The 17,579-nt window shown below is 35.9% G+C and overlaps 1 protein-coding gene across 2 annotated transcripts in view; it reads right to left on the bottom strand.

The window, feature by feature from the left end:
• LOC136028723 (coiled-coil domain-containing protein 85C-like) overlaps positions 1-16,116 on the bottom strand; it is a 58,082-nt gene extending 41,966 nt beyond the window's left edge. For both annotated transcript variants that reach the window (XM_065706592.1, XM_065706593.1), the window contains exon 1: positions 16,003-16,116. The gene's annotated coding sequence lies outside the window, so the exon portion shown is untranslated. The remainder of the gene's footprint in view (positions 1-16,002) is intronic.
• Between the last annotated feature and the right edge of the window lie 1,463 nt (positions 16,117-17,579).

The following is a 17,579-nucleotide window of genomic DNA, read 5'->3' on the forward strand; positions in this document are numbered from 1 at the left end:
CATCACTTCCTAACCAACCGGGTTGTAGACCTTTGGAACTCCCTGATCAATCATACTGTATCCAGTAAGGTCGTCAAAGAATTCAAAGTCTCACTTGACAAGGAGTGGAGTAATAAGGAATGGAGGCTGGAATGCGACACCTTGGAGTCCGAGACCAGAGCATAAACCCTTGTCAATAAAATCAACTTAATATTCAAAACAATTCCAAATCAATCCACATGGCAATTTTTGAAGAAATGCTGAGCAATGCTACAGGATGGAAAATCCTTCAATTGCTCCATGTGACAATTTAAGGTATGATCCCTGAATCACAAAGGCCATTTAATTAGAAAATAGCTCTTTTTAAATAACTAAAAATACTTTAGTGTACAGGGTGAGGTATTGAGGAAAGGACAAACTGCCTAATATATGCAATAATTTCTGATTATTTTAAGTTTTAATGTTGCTCTTACTTTCACTTAAAAAACTTGTTTTTTCATTTCTGTTTATTTTCTAAATAAGGCAAATTTTTTCAAGCTTGTAACTTTTAATGAGTAAAACTAAACTTGATGAAACTTACATATTTAAAATCAGCATAAAAATCAGATTCTTTTGATGTATATATTGGTATCAAAATTCAGTTTTTTCTAGTTTCAGTTACTATTGAACCAGGTCACTCCTTACAACAGTTTTTTACCATAAACTGTTTGAACATTCAGATTATCAGAGGCAACTTTTTTTTTTTTTTTTTTTTTGCAGAGGCACTTCATATGGAAGGGATCATTGTATAAACTTCAGAGGGGGCCCATTCGATTAAAAACCAGAAGCTTTACTGCTCTTTTCAGAGTCAAAAGTGATCAGAGGGCAACTGCCTCCTATGCTTTTTTTTCCCCAAATTCGTTTGATAAAATTTTTGAGATAGCCATGTTGTTAAAGATAGCTCGAACACCAGATATTAAAAACTCCAGGGTCAACTAAACCCCCAAGGACCCAGGGGCAGGCTCTGTAAGTTATGCCCTGTAAGTTTTTATATAAGGAGAGGCCATATAAACTTCAGAGGTGGCTCATTTGATTGGAAATTGAAAGTTCTAGTTATGTTCTTATGAGTCAAAAGAGATTGGAGGGCATCTAATCGCCCCCCCCCCCTACACACAGACACCCTTTTCTACAAATGCATCTGATCAAATTTTGAGATTGCCAGTTTTTCGAAAAATTCCAAAAATCAGATAACCAAAACTTTGGGTCAACATACCCCCTAGAGCCCAGGAGAAGGGTTGTAACTTATGCCCTGGGTGCAGATAAAGTTTTTTGTTAAAAATAATTCTGAAAATTAGAAAAAATGAAGTATTTTTAACTTACGAAGGAGTGATCGGATCTTAATGAAATTTAAAGTTTGGAAGAATATCATGTCTTAGAACTCTTATTTTAAATCCCGACTGGATCCGGTGACATTAGGGGGAATTGAGGGTGGGAGCCTGAAATCTCGGAAAACGCTTAGAGTAGAGGAATTGGGATGAAACTTGCACAAATAAGCACAAGTCCTAGTTACATGATTGACATAAACGGAACAGAAACCGCTCTCTTTGGGGGAATTGGAGGGGGGGGGGGTAATTCTGATAAATTAGAAAAAATGAGGTATTTTTAACTTACAAAGGAGTGATCAGATCTTAATGAAATTTGATTTTTGGAAGGATATCGTGTCTCAGAGCTCTTATTTTAAATCCCGACCGGATCCGGTGACATTGGGAGGAGTAAGGGGGGGGGCATAAAATCTTCGAAAACGCTTAGAGTGGAGGGATCGGGATGAAACTTCGTGGTAAAAATAATCATAAGTCCTAGATGCATGATTAAAATACCCGGAACGAATCCGCTCTCTTTGGGGGAGTTGGGGGAGGAGGGTTAATTCTGAAAAATTAAAAAAATGAGGTATTTTTAACTTACAAAGGAGTGATCGGATCTTAATGAAACTTGATGTTTAGAAGAATATCGTGTCTCAGAGCTCTTATTTTAAATCTCGACCGGATCCGGTGAAGGGGAAGTTGGGGGCGGGGGTGGAACCTAAAATCTTGGAAAACGCTTAGAGTGGAGGGATTGGGATGAAACTTGGTGAGATAAATAAGCACAAATCCTAGATACAAGATTGACATAATCGGAACAGATCTGCTCTCATTGGGGAAGCTGGAGGGGGAGGCTTAATTCTAAAAAAAATAGAAAAAATGAGGTATTTTTGACTTACGAAAGAGTGATTGTATCTTAATGAAATTTCGTATTTAGAAGGACCTCGGAACTCAGATCTCTTACATTAAATCCCAACCAGATCGAGTGTCATTAGGGGGAGGGGGAATCGGAAATCTTGGAAAACACTTAAAGCAGAGAGATCAGGATGAAACTTGGTAGAAAGAATAAGCACAAGTCCAAGATAGGTGACTGACATAACCGGGCCGGATCCACTCTCTTTGGTGGAGTTGGAGGGGGGGAGCAATTAGGAAAAATTAGAAAAAATGAGGTACTTGTAACTTACAAACGGGTGATCAGATCTTAATGAAATTTGATATCTAGAAGGATCTTGTGCTTTAAAACTCTCATTTTAAATCTCGGCTAGATCCAGTGACATTGAAGGGAGTTGGAGGGGAAAACCGGAATTCTTGGAAAACGTCAAAATTGAGGTATCTAACAAGTGGGTGATCGGATCTTAATGAAACTTGATATATAGAAGAATCTTATGTCTCAGATGCTCCATTTTCAATTCGAATCGGATCCGGGGACATATAGGGTTGAAGGGGGGGGGAACAAAATTCTTGGAAACTGGAAATCTTGGAAAGCCATTAGAGTGGAGAGATCAGGATGAAACTTGATGGGAAGAATAAGCACAAGTTATAGATACAAGATTGACATAATTGGTACGGATCCGTTCTGTTGGAGGGAGCTGGGGGTTGTTAATGTGGAAAAATCAGAAAAATTGAGGTATTTTTAACCTAAGGATGGGTGACCGGTTCTTAAAGAAATTTGATATTTACAGGGTTCGGACAGGTCGGTTCGTTTCAAATTATAGGCTCTGTCCTATTTTTATAGGATTTCCCAGGCCCAAATGTAGGCCAAATATAGGATTCGGAAGTCCTCGGGATCAGATCTATGGTAGATGGCGCGGGATGCCTGGTTACATAAATTACCAAGTTTCATCCCAATCCCTCCAATCTTAGCGTTTTCCATGATTTTAGGTCCCCCCAAATTCCCCCCAATGTCACCAGATCCGGTCAGGATTTAAAATAAGAGCTTTTAGACACGATATCCTTCTAAATATCAAATTTCATTGAGATCCGATCACCCGTTCGTAAGTTAAAAATACCTCATTTTTCTAATTTTTCAGAATCAACCCCCCCCCCAAACTAGCCCAAAGAGAGCGGATCCCTTCTGGTTATGTCAATCATGTATCTAGGACTTGTGTTTATTTTTCCCACCAAGCTTCAGCCCAATCCCTCCAATCTAAGCGTTTTCCATGATTTTAGGTCACCCCAAACTCCCTCCAATGCCCCAGATCCGGTCGGGATTTAAAATAAGAACTTTGAGACACGATATCCTTCTAAATATCAAATTTCATCGAGATCCGATCACCCGTTCGTAAGTTAAAAATACCTCATTTTTTCTAACTTTTCAGAATCAGCCCCCCCCCCCAACTACCCCAAAGAGAGCGGATCCGTTCTGGTTGTGTCAATGATGTATCTAGGACTTGAGCTTATTTTTCCCACCAAGTTTCAGCCCAATCCCTCCACTCTAAGTGTTTTCCAAGATTTTAGGTTTCCTCCTCAAAACTCCCCCAATGTCACCAGATCCGGTCGGGATTTAAAATAACAGCTCTGAGACACGATATCCTTCAAAACATCAAATTTCATTAAGATCTGATCAACCGTTCGTAAGTTAAAAATACTTCTTTTTTCTATTTTTTTTTCTGAATTAACAGGCCCCCCATTCCCCACCCCCAGATGGTCAAATCGGGAAAACGACTATTTCTAATTTAATCTGGTCCAGTTCCTGATACGCCTGCCAAATTTCATCGTCCTAGCTTACCTGGAAGTGCCTAAAGTAGCAAAACCAGGACCGACAGAGCAACAGACCAACACTATGCTACAATGAGATTAACTGAACAGACGGACCAAAGGATGATGAGGCGATAAACGATAAAGAGCTGATTCCGACAACCTTCCATGTAGGAGGGCCAACTTTGCACTTCTATCAGGGACATCAAACTTACAAATTATCTTACCATTGCTATACCAAGTGGGGAGATAAAGTAAAAATTTACAATATCTGAAATAAAAAGTCCAAATCTGATTAACATCATTTTTCTTTAGAAGGGGATAAAGACCAGATAGATAAAGGACAGATTGATCACAGAATGTAGCATATAGCCTACCCAGTGCACGTCTATTATACTTCCCTCAATTAGCAACTATCTTAGAATAGCCCATTTGAATAACTGGGCCTTATTGACATCAGCCAGCCAGCGTTCAGCCAGGAAACACATAAGTCGCAAGAACTCCAGTCTCATTAAGCAGAGACTGCTAGCCTATATACTGATCGTCGCTCATTTCGGACGGGCCCAACATGACAAAAAACAAAACATAGGCTACCAAGTCAACACAACAGCATAGTCCAGGCAGAAGCAGCTTACTAAGCCCAACACAAAGCATTAGTCAAGTTCAAACAGCTCAACAATTGTAATTAATTATCAATCTACACCAAAAGGCAGAAAATTGCAAATCATGAGCAATGTTCTTAGTGCTCTTCAGCCGAAAATATAGGAATAATAGGATTTTAGCCAAAATATAGGCATTTTATAGGAGTGCAGTAAAATATAGGAATTTATAGGCGAGTCCGAACACTGTATTTAGAAGGCACTCATGTCTCAGAGCTCTTATTTCAAATTCTGACCAGATCATTTGAGACTGGGGGGAGTTGGAGGGGGAAACCGGAAATCTCAGAAAACGCTTATATGTTGTAGATACGTGATTGACGTAACCAGACTGGATCTGCTCTCTTTGGTGGAGTTAGGTGGTGGGGTTTAGTGCTTTGGCGAGTTTGGTGCTTCTGGACGTGCTAGGATGATGAAAATTGGTAAGCGTGTCAGGGAGCTGCACAAATTGACTTGATAAAGTCGTTTCCCCGATTCAACCATCTGGGGGGGCTGAAGGGAGAGGAAAATTAGAAAAATTGAGGTATTTTTAACTTACGAGTGGTTGATCCGATCTTAATGAATTTTGATATTTAGAAGGATCTCGTGACTCAGAGGTCTGATTTTAAATCCCGAATGGCATTAAGCCTCTGATTTTCCTTTTAAAGCAATCCGTTGATTCTTAGAATCTTGCTTGAGCTCATACCATATGAGCTCTTGGCTCTTCTGACCTTGTCACAAGTGCCATATGAGCTCTTAGCCCATGTTATATAAGGAGAGGCTGTATAAACTTCAGAGGTGGCCCATTTGATTTGGAATTGAAAGTTCTAGTTACCTTTTTTATGAGTCAAAAGAGGTTAGATGGCATCTACCCCTCCCCCCTCTTTTCTGCAAATGCATCTGACCAAATTTTGACATTGCCAGTTTTTTTAAACAGTCCAATGATCAGATTACCAAAACTTTGGGTCATCATACCTTCCTAGAGCCCTGGGGAAGGGTTGTAACGTATGCTCTGGGTGCATATAAAGTTTTTTGTTAAAAATGATTCAAAAATCAGATAATGAAACTCAGGGGTTAACACAAACCTCAGAGCCTGGGGACAAGTGTTTTAAGCTATACTCTGAGGGCATATAAGGTTTTTCTATTAGAAGAGAATGTATGAACTTCAGAGGTGGCTCTTTTGATTGGAAATTAAAAGTTCTAGTTACCTTTTTATGAGTCAAAATGGGATGGAGGGCATCTACCCCTCCCACCCCACACACATCCCCTCTTCTGTGCCAGTGCATCTGATCAAATTTTGAGATTGCCAATTTTTTAGAAATGGTCCAATGATCAGATAACCAAAACTTTGGGTCATCATACCTTCCTAGAGCCCTAGGGAAGGGTTGTAACTTATGCCCTGGGCACATATAAATTTTTTTGTTAAAAATGATTCGAAAATCAGATACTAGAAAAGCAGGGGTCAACATGAGCCCCAGAGCCTGGGGATAAGTATTTTAAGCTATGCCCTGGGGGCATGTAAGGTTTTTCTATTAGGATAGAATGTATAAACGTCAGAGGTGGCTCTTTTGATTGGAAATCAAAAGTTGTAGTTACTTTCTTTATGAGTCAAAAGAGATAGGAGGGCATCTACCCCCCCCCCACACACACACGCAAACCCTCTTTTCTGCAAATGCATCCAATCAAATTTTGGGATTGCCCATTTCTTCAAATAGTCCAATAATCAGATAACCAAAACTTTGGGTCAACATAACCCCTAGAGCCCATGGGAAAGGTTGCAAAGACACTACATGCATCCAGGTCAGAAAAAGTGGCATGTCTTAAGAACAACCAAGGCCTTTACGTTGGAGCTTATAGGAGAGGTCAGGATGATGTTGAGCTAAACCAAGGATGCTTTGTTCATCCAGGCTGTAAAAAGACCATATATGCTTTAGTTAACTATAATATTTAAAGAAAGTTGTAAATAGGGTATCTAATGTTGCCATTCTTTTATCATTTTAGTGCTTTTGTCAAACTGGTAATGACTGTGCATAATAACTACAAAAGTTTTTTTTTAAATGAATATCCTATAAACATGGACAGTAGGTTCCTAATGTTGGATTTGACAAAGAGGCTCTAAATAGTAAAGACTGGCTGATGATTAGGACTAAACTAGTTATCATTGCCTCACTATAATTTAGGGAAACTTTTTTGGTAGATAAATGGAAGATTCCATAGCTGAGGTAGAATAGGAAAAGATGAATGCATTACTTGATGTTTTTTTTACTTTTTTCTGATGTGCTTTTTATATTCTTTTTTTTTCTAATATAATAATTAATACAAAGTAATTATACAAAAAATTAATACATAGTAATTATACAATAATCAATACAAAAAAAAAATACAAGGTTAATGGCTTGTTAAGTTTCCTTCAGGTGAATACATGTAAGAATTTTGAATAACAAAACTTAAATGAAGCAACATGAAGAGAGAGAGCATTATGATTTTAAAAATGCCTAGGTGGAGCATGGCCCAAAGTCAGTTGGGAACCACTGCCCTGGCCTATAAGTTATCCTTACACCCTAGCCTATTTTAAAAAAATATTTTGGTTCATAACACTTGCCTTGGATTGAATGCATCCATGACAGAGTCTGTCTAGGCTATTATTTAAATATTTTGTTCTAATTTTTAAATCTCAAGTCCAAGGCTAAGCAGTTGGCTCTACCGTGACTACCATTGCATTTAAATTCCTGGTGTTATAAAATGTTTAAAACATTCAAGATATTAACACCTTTATGAAGAAAATTTAGATAAATTAATTGGTGAAACAATCTACTTTCTAGGTGGTCTAATAAGAGATTTTACAATGATTTGACTGACATAGCCTAGTGATGGTTAGCTGTCTAACTACTGGTTATTGTGAATTGCCTTTGACATGGATGTAATTTCCTGTTGCCAGGATAAATATCTATATTAACAGACTATTCAGATAGATAAGGTACAAACTTACCTCTAGAATCCAAATTTCACAGAGATTCCAAATATTGTATTTCTTTCTATTGCAAATTCAATTTTAACCTATCCTACCCTTTGTAACCTTACCTGGATATATAACCAGTAATATAGGCTATATCTCCCATGAATTTATTGATTCTTGATTTTTATTCTTCTTGTTATTGATTCAACTTACAGATAAACCAGTTTTAACAAGATTGAGGCAAACAGAGGTATATAAGCTGTATCTAAAATAAGAAAAAAGGATGTCATCTTCAAGGGTCTGTAAAAGGTTTACAATTGAATTTGCAGGCTAATGAAAACAAATGTCATATTTGGATTCAGGATGAAATTATTATTCTGGAGGATAGTTTGTTTCTTAGGAATAGTCTCTTACAGTAGAAATTTACTGAATCTAGCAATGCTATAGGTCTGTTGCACAAATTCAGTAGCCTACCTAGAGTGTAGCCAGGGGGAGAATTTGGTAAATGTTTAGTTTTATCATAAGCTGTCTAAAGTGCATATTGTTCCTTTGTCATTACTAGAGAAGCATATCCATTTTTTAGCTTTTTAAAATCCCTCTAAACAACCTCAAACAAGGTTTATTAAATAAATATAGAATACAGATCTCACCCTGCTGCCCAAAGGGCTCATGGACTAATATGCAGTAAAATTCTAGTTGATTGACTTCTTGCTATCTCAGAAAGGGGTAAGGTTAGGAAAATGAAACTTTTGGGGATGGCTCTACAGGCTAAAGTATGTCCTGGGAAGTTATTTTGAAGTACCTGCCTCTACTCCTTCTCTCTCTAGAGGGCCCTGACCTTTGATGACATTCAAAAATATGTGTGTTATAAAAGTGAAATCTTGCAAAATAGCTCTTCTGCTTCAATGAAGGGTCAATGTTCCTATTACCTGAACAATTGTTTAGGGTCATGAAACTATTGTTAATAGATGCATTTTGACTTTTGGAACATATTTTCTCTCTTGCAAAACTACCACAAACTCACCATTATGGAGTTATTCCAGCCCAAATATTCACACATATAGAATTGCAATCACTTCCATTTTCATTGATCAGATATTTGAAATTGCAAATCTGTAATAGTTTAGAAACAAATTTGGGCTATTTATTTGCACATTAGGGGGGTGGGGGTAAAGCATAGCATATATTAAATACATAAACTAACCATTGCTGCATTTAATATATGCTATGCTTTAACCCCCCCCCCCCCCTAATGTGCAAATATATAATAACTCCATAATGGTGAGTTTGCAGTAGTTTTGCCAGAGAAAAGATGTTCCAAAAGTCAAAATGCATCTATTAACAATAATTTCATTACCTTAAACAATTGTTCAGGTAATAGGAACATTGACCAAATGGAGTAGAACAAAATTGTTTTCAGCTTCACAACTTTGCTCAATCTCAATTTATAAGGTTTTAAAGATATGCAAACATATTTCCTAAATTTTGAAAAAAAAAACATTGATATGGCTCAGAATTCAGTAAATTTATAGCAAACAGTATAACTGGCTTTTGTATACAGTGAATATATCACTTGATGCCTTTTTTTATGCTCTTTACAAATATAATAATCACTTCTACCAGAAATTCAGATTTAAGCACTTTTTGACCTCTTAAAAATGACCTAAATATTGGGTATAAAAAAGGCTTAAAGTATTGGTCTCTAACTTTATAACATTGGACTCAAATTTGCCTTTGCATTATAAATCCATTTTTTAATGTTATATTATCCACAAGCACTGATTTTCTATGATTAAATTGGATAAATAAATTTTATCAATGTTATGGCATTTTCTTCTTCCTTGTCACCAAAATTTCAATTAAAGCATGTGTTTTCAAACAGTTTAGAAACAAATTTGGGCTATATATTTGCACATCAGGGGGGTGGGGGTAAAGCATAGCATATATTAAATACACAAACTAACCATTTCTATATTTAATATAGTTAAATTTATAGCAAACAGTATAACTGGCATTCATAATAGCTGGCTTTTATATTTTCGACCAAAAACGCATGCTTTTATTTAAAATCTGATGTCAAGGAAGAAGAAAATGCCATAACATTGATAAAATTTATTTATCCAATTTAATCATGGAAAATCACTGTTTGTGGATAATATAACATTAAAAGGTAAAATTCTAGTTGAGTGACTTCTTGCTATCTCAGAAATGGGTTAGACTAGGAAAATGAAACTTTCAGGGATAGGTCTACAGGCTAAAGCATATCCTGGGAAGGTATTTTAAAGTACCCACCTCCACCCCTTCTTCCTCTAGAGATCCGCAAAATTTGCCTACATGATAGGTCTAAACTTATTGAAATTTTGACAAAACAACATTTTACCTTAATTTTCAGTTACCAGTTGCTTTTTCTCTGCCTTTAGTTTTGAAAATGCAATTCCTGTTATTTGAGTAGAATTCTGGGTTAATTTATACCAAACAATATTACTGGCTTTTGTAAGGCACAAAAAGGCTTAAAACATTGGTCTCAGACTTTAAAACATTGGACTCAAAACTTACCATTTCATTATAAATCCATTTTTTTAATGGGTAAAATTCTAATCCATTGACTTTTTGCTATCTTGGAAAGTTGTTGGGCTAGAGAGTTGAAACTTTCAGGGATATGTCTACAGGCTAAAGTATATCCCAGGAAGTTATTTTGAGATCCCTAACTATACCCCTTCCCCCTCCTCTATATACCGCAGTTTTTTGTGCATTACAGCTTATATTTTGGTCAAATTTGATCCTATATTACTATTAAAAGTGTAAATCCTTGCTTACCTTAGAAAAATTCAACTTTTCACTGTTTTTTAAGCTACTATATTCCATAATTACTCATAATTACTTCACCTGCATTGAAAAACAATTATCACCTTTTATGGTATAGTTAAGACTCGCATGTAGGTATTTAAACGCATCCACTGTTTGAAACTCTTATCTTTAAAGGGCTTTTGACAGGGGTAATGCAGATAAGACTTTGAACTTTTAAGGGGCTTCTCACTCAAAATTATGATTCGTTTCTACAATTGGGTAAGGTTATTATGTTATATTAATTTGAAAAAATTAGAAAGATGTATTTGTAACTTACAAATGGGTGATCAGATCTTAATGAAGCTTGATATTTAGAAGGATATTGTGTCTCAAAGCTCTTATTTTAAATCCTGACCGGATCTGGTGACATTGGGGGTGACATTTGTTTCCTTGAATAGGAGATATGTTCAAAATCTCAGAAGAAAGTTATATTTTCGTCTCAAAGTGCTTCAATTAAACTGATATTTTTTGTCTATTCTTTACAACAAGCTTTTTATTCTTCTTATTTCTGAAGAGACAAAAAAACTAATAAGAGTTGAGAGAAAGAGTCAAACTTTAGCGTAAAGAGTGGGGCGTTGAGGAGGGAGCAGCCCCTTTCATGTGCAAAGTAATTTCTGTTCGTTTTAAGTTTCAATGTCGCCCCTTACTTTCAGTTAAAAAAAACTTTTTTTATTTAATTTCTGAAAGTTTTTGAATCAATGCATGTTTTGATTTTAGCTCTCAGTGAATGAATAATTAAAACGAAATTTGTATTTCGTCTGTACCCTGAAAACGTCTGTACACTTTCCAATAACCATTGCTATATGTAAGCACTGGTCAAATTTTCTTCCGCCATGACAAATTCCTCCAAGGAAAGGTCTCCATTGCTATATGTAAGCACTGGTCAAATTTTCTTCCGCCATGACAAATTCTTCCATGGAAAGTTCTCCCTGTATAGCTTTGATATTTAGAAGGATCTTGTGCTTCAGAGCTCTTATTTTAAATCCCAACCAGATCCAGTGACATTGAGGGGAGTTGGATGGGGAAACCAGAAATCTTGGAAGACGTGAAAAGTGAGGTATCTTTATCTTCGAAATGGGTGGTCGGAGGCCGTGATTAAGTGAACTGATGGAACTCAAAAATCCCATGTGAAATTGAAAATTTATATTTAAAAAGTACTCAAGTATTCATTGGCGGAAGATGCCGCTTTTAATATCAGGCCATAGCTTCTTGAAGATGCTACAAAATGTTTGAAAGGATTTTGCTCTATTTCCTCTAATTGCTTAGAAATCTTAGAAAATGTCTAGGTCTTTTTCACAAGTGTAATTGATAAAGGATATTGCTTTTAGAACAAAATTGGTACTATCATGAGCAGAAGACAATAATCTGTAAGATGATTGGAACCATTTTTTGATTTATTTTCCTGTTTTCTAACAGTCCCCTAGAATATTTTCAGCTACCTGAAATTTTTACAAGTCGGTTGCCAGAAAGAATCTTTTCAGATCGCCGATAATACCCCCCAGAGACCAAAATGACAAGCTGGTATAATCAGCTGCTTGTTAATAGAGTGTGAAATTTTCATAAATTATTTCAATGCAATGAAGAAACCTAGAAATGAGAAATAGTCAGGAGCCTTCAGTAAAGTTGTGCACACAAAGCCGAAATCATGGGGGAAATTAAATCAAAGCAAGGTATACATCTTAAAAGTGTTACCACACATAGACAGCGCCTTTGTAAAAAGTATTTGGAGCTTGGTAGATGTAAATATCCAAAATACCTAATAATGCGGTATGGTGAAGAACTAGACAAGTCAAGAGATTTAGGTCAAGCAACAAACCTTGAGGCAGAGCAGAACCCCGTAGCTTCCTCCCCGTTGCCCTACTGGGTCGTGACTGGTGGTAGAAACTTGGATTGCAACGAATTGAAGGATTGCCGGCTAGAGACTTAAGTTTGGAAGCACAGGTGAGGAGGAAACAACCCGTAAAAATCATAGAACCTTAATGAAATTTACACCACCAGATTCAGCATATCAGAGAATCCTACTGTAGTTTCAAGCTCCTATCTACAATTAAACAAAAAAAAAAGTTTTTTTAAGTGAAAGTAAGGAGCAACATTAAAACTTAGAACAATCAGAAATTACTCCGTATATGAAAGGGGCTTTTTCTCCTCAACGCCCCGCTCTTTACGCTAAGGTTTTTTACTGTTTTAAAATGTAGAGTTAAGAGAAAGAGTCAAACTTTAGCGTAAAGAGTGGGGCGTTGAGGAAGAAAAGCCCCTTTCATATACAGAGTAATTTCTGTTCGTTTCAAGTTTTAATGTCACTCCTTACTTTCATTTTAAAAAAATCGTTTTTTTGTTTAATTTCTGGACGTCTTTGAATTAATGCATGGTTTGATCTTGGCTCTCCACACATAAATAATTAAAACGAAATTTGCATATTAATTTTTTGGGGCTAAATGGCTTTTTCACAGTTTTAATCAGAAGATTTTGAGAAAAAGGGAGCAAGGGAGGAGACCTAGTTGCCCTCCTATTTTTTATTACTTAAAAAGGCAACTACAACTTTTAACTTTTTACGAACGTTTTCATAAGTAAAAAATATACAGAACTTACAAATTAAATTACATAGTGAACTTCAATATTTGTATGTTTTTATTGCATATATGAGGGGGCTCACCCATTGTCGATACCTCGCTCTTGATATTAAAGCTTAAATTTTTCCCAATTCCTTAAGAATGACCCCTGAATCACAAAGGCTGTAGAATAAATAGTTGAAATTACTAAAAATGCTTTAGTGTAAAGAGCAAGGTATTACGAGGAGGTAGACCCCTCAGATGCGTAATAATTTCTGTTCGTTTTAAGTTTTAATGCTGCTTCTTACTTTCAGTAGAAAAAAAAAACTTTTCATGTTTATTTTTTCATTGTTTTTTTTTAAACAATGCTAGAAAATCCCGTGCCCCCTCCATTGAAAGTCTCTTCCCCCATGAGAAGTTTGTCCATGGAAAAATCCTCCCTGGTAACCCTCCCCCTCAAATATCCCCCCCAAACCAAAAAAATCCCCCTGAAAACGTCTGTACACTTCTTAGTAACCATTACTACATGTACACACAGGTCAAAGATTGTAACTTGCAGCCCCTCCCATGGGGACTGCAGGGGAATAAGTTGTCCTCAAAGACATAGTTATTGGGTTTTTTGACTGTGGTGAATAAAATGGCTATCTCAGAATTTTGATCCACTGAATTTGGGGGAAAATTACCATGGGAGGGGGCCTAGGTGCCCTCCAATTTTTTGGTCACTTAAACAGGGTATTAGAAATTATCATTTCTGTTAGAATGAGCCCTTTCGCAACATTATGGGACCACTGAGTTGATACAATCACCCCTGGGGAAAAAAACAAATAAACACGCATCTGTGATTTGTCTTCTGGCAAAAAATGTGAAATTCCACGTTTTTATAGATTGGGGCTTGAAACTTCCACAACAAGGATCTCTGATATGCTGAATCTGATGTGTGATTTTTGTTAAGATGTTTCCCCAGTTTTTCTAAAATGAGGCAAGTTTTTTCAGGCTCGTAACTTTTGATGAGTAAGACTAATCTTGATGAAACTTATATATTTAAAATCAGCATTAAAATGCCATTCTTTTGATATAACTATTGGTATCAAAAATGTATTGCTCTTACATACCAGATTTGATGTTTATCCAATAAATGTAAAATAAAACCACTTTTCATTGAAAAAAAATACCCAATTCGTGGAAATTAGAGAAGTAGCAAAATGTATTTCCCTATGTCCCATGAGCTTTAAGAGTCAGAGAAACATAAGGATAGCAGTTGCTAATTTCTGCCCACCATGGCTTTCAGCATTTGCGTGTCAATCACAACCTAAATTTTGTTGACCCTACAACAGGTGCCCATACCCAAAATATTGAATGGACATGGAGGGAAGTGAGAGATTACATCCCCACTTATGGTAGAAGAGAATATCACAGCTATATGGGGAGAACTTTCCATGGAGGAATTTGTCATGGTGGAAGAAAATTTGACCAGTGCTTACATATAGCAATGGTTATTGGAAAGTGTACAGACGTTTTCAGGGGGATTTTTTGGTTGGGGGGGAGGGTGGAGAAGAGGGAGATATGTTGGAGGATCTCTCCATGGAGGAATTTGTCATTTGTTGATTTTTTTCTATGAATGGAGGATGGATTTTAGCATTATTAAAAAAAAACATTGAAAAAATAAATATGAAAAAGTATCTTCAACTAAAAGAAAGGAGCAGCATTAAAACTTAAAACAAACAGAAATTATTATGCATAAGAGGGGTTCACCTCCTCCTAATACCTCACTCTTTACAATACACATATTTTTACTAATATCATTTACTAATTACTGAAAACATTTGTAAGAAATTAAAAGTGCTAGTTGCATTTTTAAGTAACCAAAACATTGAAGGGCAACTAGGCCTGCTCCCCTGTTCATTTTTTCTCAAAATCATTGGATCAAAGTTATGAGAAAGCCATTTAGCCAAAGAAATAAATATACAAATTTCATTTTAATTATTCATTCACTGAGAGCTAAAATCAAAACATGCATTGATTCAAAAACTTTCAGAAATTAAATAAAAAAAGTTTTTTTTTAACTGAAAGTAAGGGGCGACATTGAAACTTAAAACAAACAGAAATTACTTTGCACATGAAAGGGGCTGCTCCCTCCTCAACGCCCCACTCTTTACGCTAAAGTTTGACTCTTTCTCTCAACTCTTATTAGTTTTTTTTGTCTCTTCAGAAATAAGAAGAATAAAAAGCTTGTTGTAAAGAATTGACAAAAAATATCAGTTTAATTGAAGCACTTTGAGATGAAAATATAACTTTCTTCTGAGATTTTGAACATGTCTCCTATTCAAGGAAACAAATGTCACCCCCAATGTCACCAGATCCGGTTGGGATTTAAAATAAGAGCTTTGAGACACAATATCCTTCTAAATATCAAACTTCATTAAGATCTGATCACCCATTTGTAAGTTACAAATACATCTCTCTAATTTTTTTAAATTAATATAACATAATAACCTTACCCAATTGTAGAAACGAATCATAATTTTGAGTGAGAAGCCCCTTAAAAGTTATTAATTACCCCTGTCAAAAGCCCTTTAAAGATAAGAGTTTCAAACAGTGGATGCATTTAAATACCTACATGCAAGTCTTAACTATACCATAAAAGGTGATAATTGTTTTTCAATGCAGGTGAAGTAATTATGAGTAATTATGGAATATAGTAGCTTAAAAAACAGTGAAAAGTTGAATTTTTCTAAGGTAAGCAAGGATTTACACTTTTAATAGTAATATAGGATAAAATTTGACCAAAATATAAGCTGTAATGCACAAAAAAACTGCGTTATATAGAGGAGGGGGAAGGGGTATAGTTAGGGATCTCGAAATAACTTCCGGGATATACTTTAGCCTGTAGACACATCCCTGAAAGTTTCAATTCTCTAGCCCAACAACTTTCCAAGATAGCAAAAAGTCAATGGATTAGAATTTTACCAAAATCCTTTCTATTTATATTAATTGTAACCTACCTTAAAACAAGCACTTTCTTTATTTGGAAAGAAGGAATTTCAAGCTATAAATAAAACCACTAAATCCATTGGTCTACTATTTTGTTGTTATTATTGTTATTATTTTTATTCTATTCTTCAACTGAAGTTGCGGTTGAGCTAGCTTAGAGTTTGATTTTTTTTTTTTTTCGTGGTAGTTCCAAATGTCAGAATGAAATTTTATATTTTATACCGAATTTAATACCGACAGTCTGTGATTCAAAGCTCGCTATCGGTAAAAAATGGGGTTTTGATGGCAGACATCTGCTCCAGTTGGTTTGAAGGTGATTTTTAGCGTTGAGTCCACATCCATGTAAAACATCTCCATTTTAGCCTATAAACAGCAAAATAGCGAACGGCAACGTGGTGTTTGTTTTATTTCTTAAGAAGGTAAAATAAGAAAAGAAAGAAAGTTATTATTGCCTGGATTCTTATTTTCTGCTCTAATCGCTAATGCTAGTCAAACAGCTATTCCCTTACACAGTTAGACCATCTGCGGGTTTAAACATGCAAATTTGACGGAAAGCCTCGACATTTTCGGGAAACATACCGTTTTCTCTAAAACTTTAGCTAACATGCAAATTTTATTTCGCCAAACAAGAGATAGGTCTTTCGCAAATCCGACCATATTTTCTTTTTTTGCAAACCTTATTCTCAACTAGAGACAAAAATTAAATAACAGGTGTTTTTGCTTCATAAATGCGCTGTTTCTTGAGCGATTACGCTTAGTTTTGAAGCGGCTGTCGCTCCTTCTAAAATTTTGCCAGAGGCAGAATACAAGGATTTGATAACTTCTGTCTGGAAAAATCACTGTGTGTGCTAAATTTAGCCACTCGAGCCTTTCATTTATCTATAACATCAGAAGATTTCTTCTGAAAAGTTACAGATTTCCTAAAATCTGTTTTATTCAACAGTAGTCTTTACAACTGTGCTGTATTTTCATAACGATTTGTCCTAACTAAAGTTCAATAGGTTTTATTTTCATAGCGATTGATGCTAAGTGAAGTTCTAGGATATTTTCTAAGCTTAAGTGTTCCTGGTAAAGTATGGTATTCATACAAATTCCTTACAGAATTTTTCAGATCCCGCCATCTGCCTCAGCCATGTCAATTGTTCTTTGTATCTGTTGTGTGGAAAAGAAATAGAAAGTTTAGTTAAAATCAATCATCAAATATTAAAGCGACGTCAAGTAAAACGGCGGGACGAGTGGTTTCAGAATGTAGTTGTTGATTTTGCCCATAATCAATATTAAGGGACATGAAACGGGGAAAAGGATTTTACAAGTGGGAATCATGCTGAAAATCGGAACCGTCATCTAGTGAGTTTCTTTAGAGAAGTAACTTATTCGCCAAAGACAAGACCACGTATGAATACGAAATTTTACTTCGTGTTATGCTTGATCTGTGGCCACTGCAAAGCAGTTACAGTCGTCAAGAGAAAACATCCAGAAAAGCAGAAGTCAGTAACGAATATCCTCATTCATTGCTTTGCATCAAAGGCAAAAGACATTATACTATTGAAATCCTATCTAGGGATTTGAAATACCGCCGTAATTGCAA

The sequence above is a fragment of the Artemia franciscana genome, chromosome 7 (assembly GCF_032884065.1).
Source record: "Artemia franciscana chromosome 7, ASM3288406v1, whole genome shotgun sequence".
In the NCBI taxonomy this organism is placed as follows: domain Eukaryota; kingdom Metazoa; phylum Arthropoda; class Branchiopoda; order Anostraca; family Artemiidae; genus Artemia; species Artemia franciscana.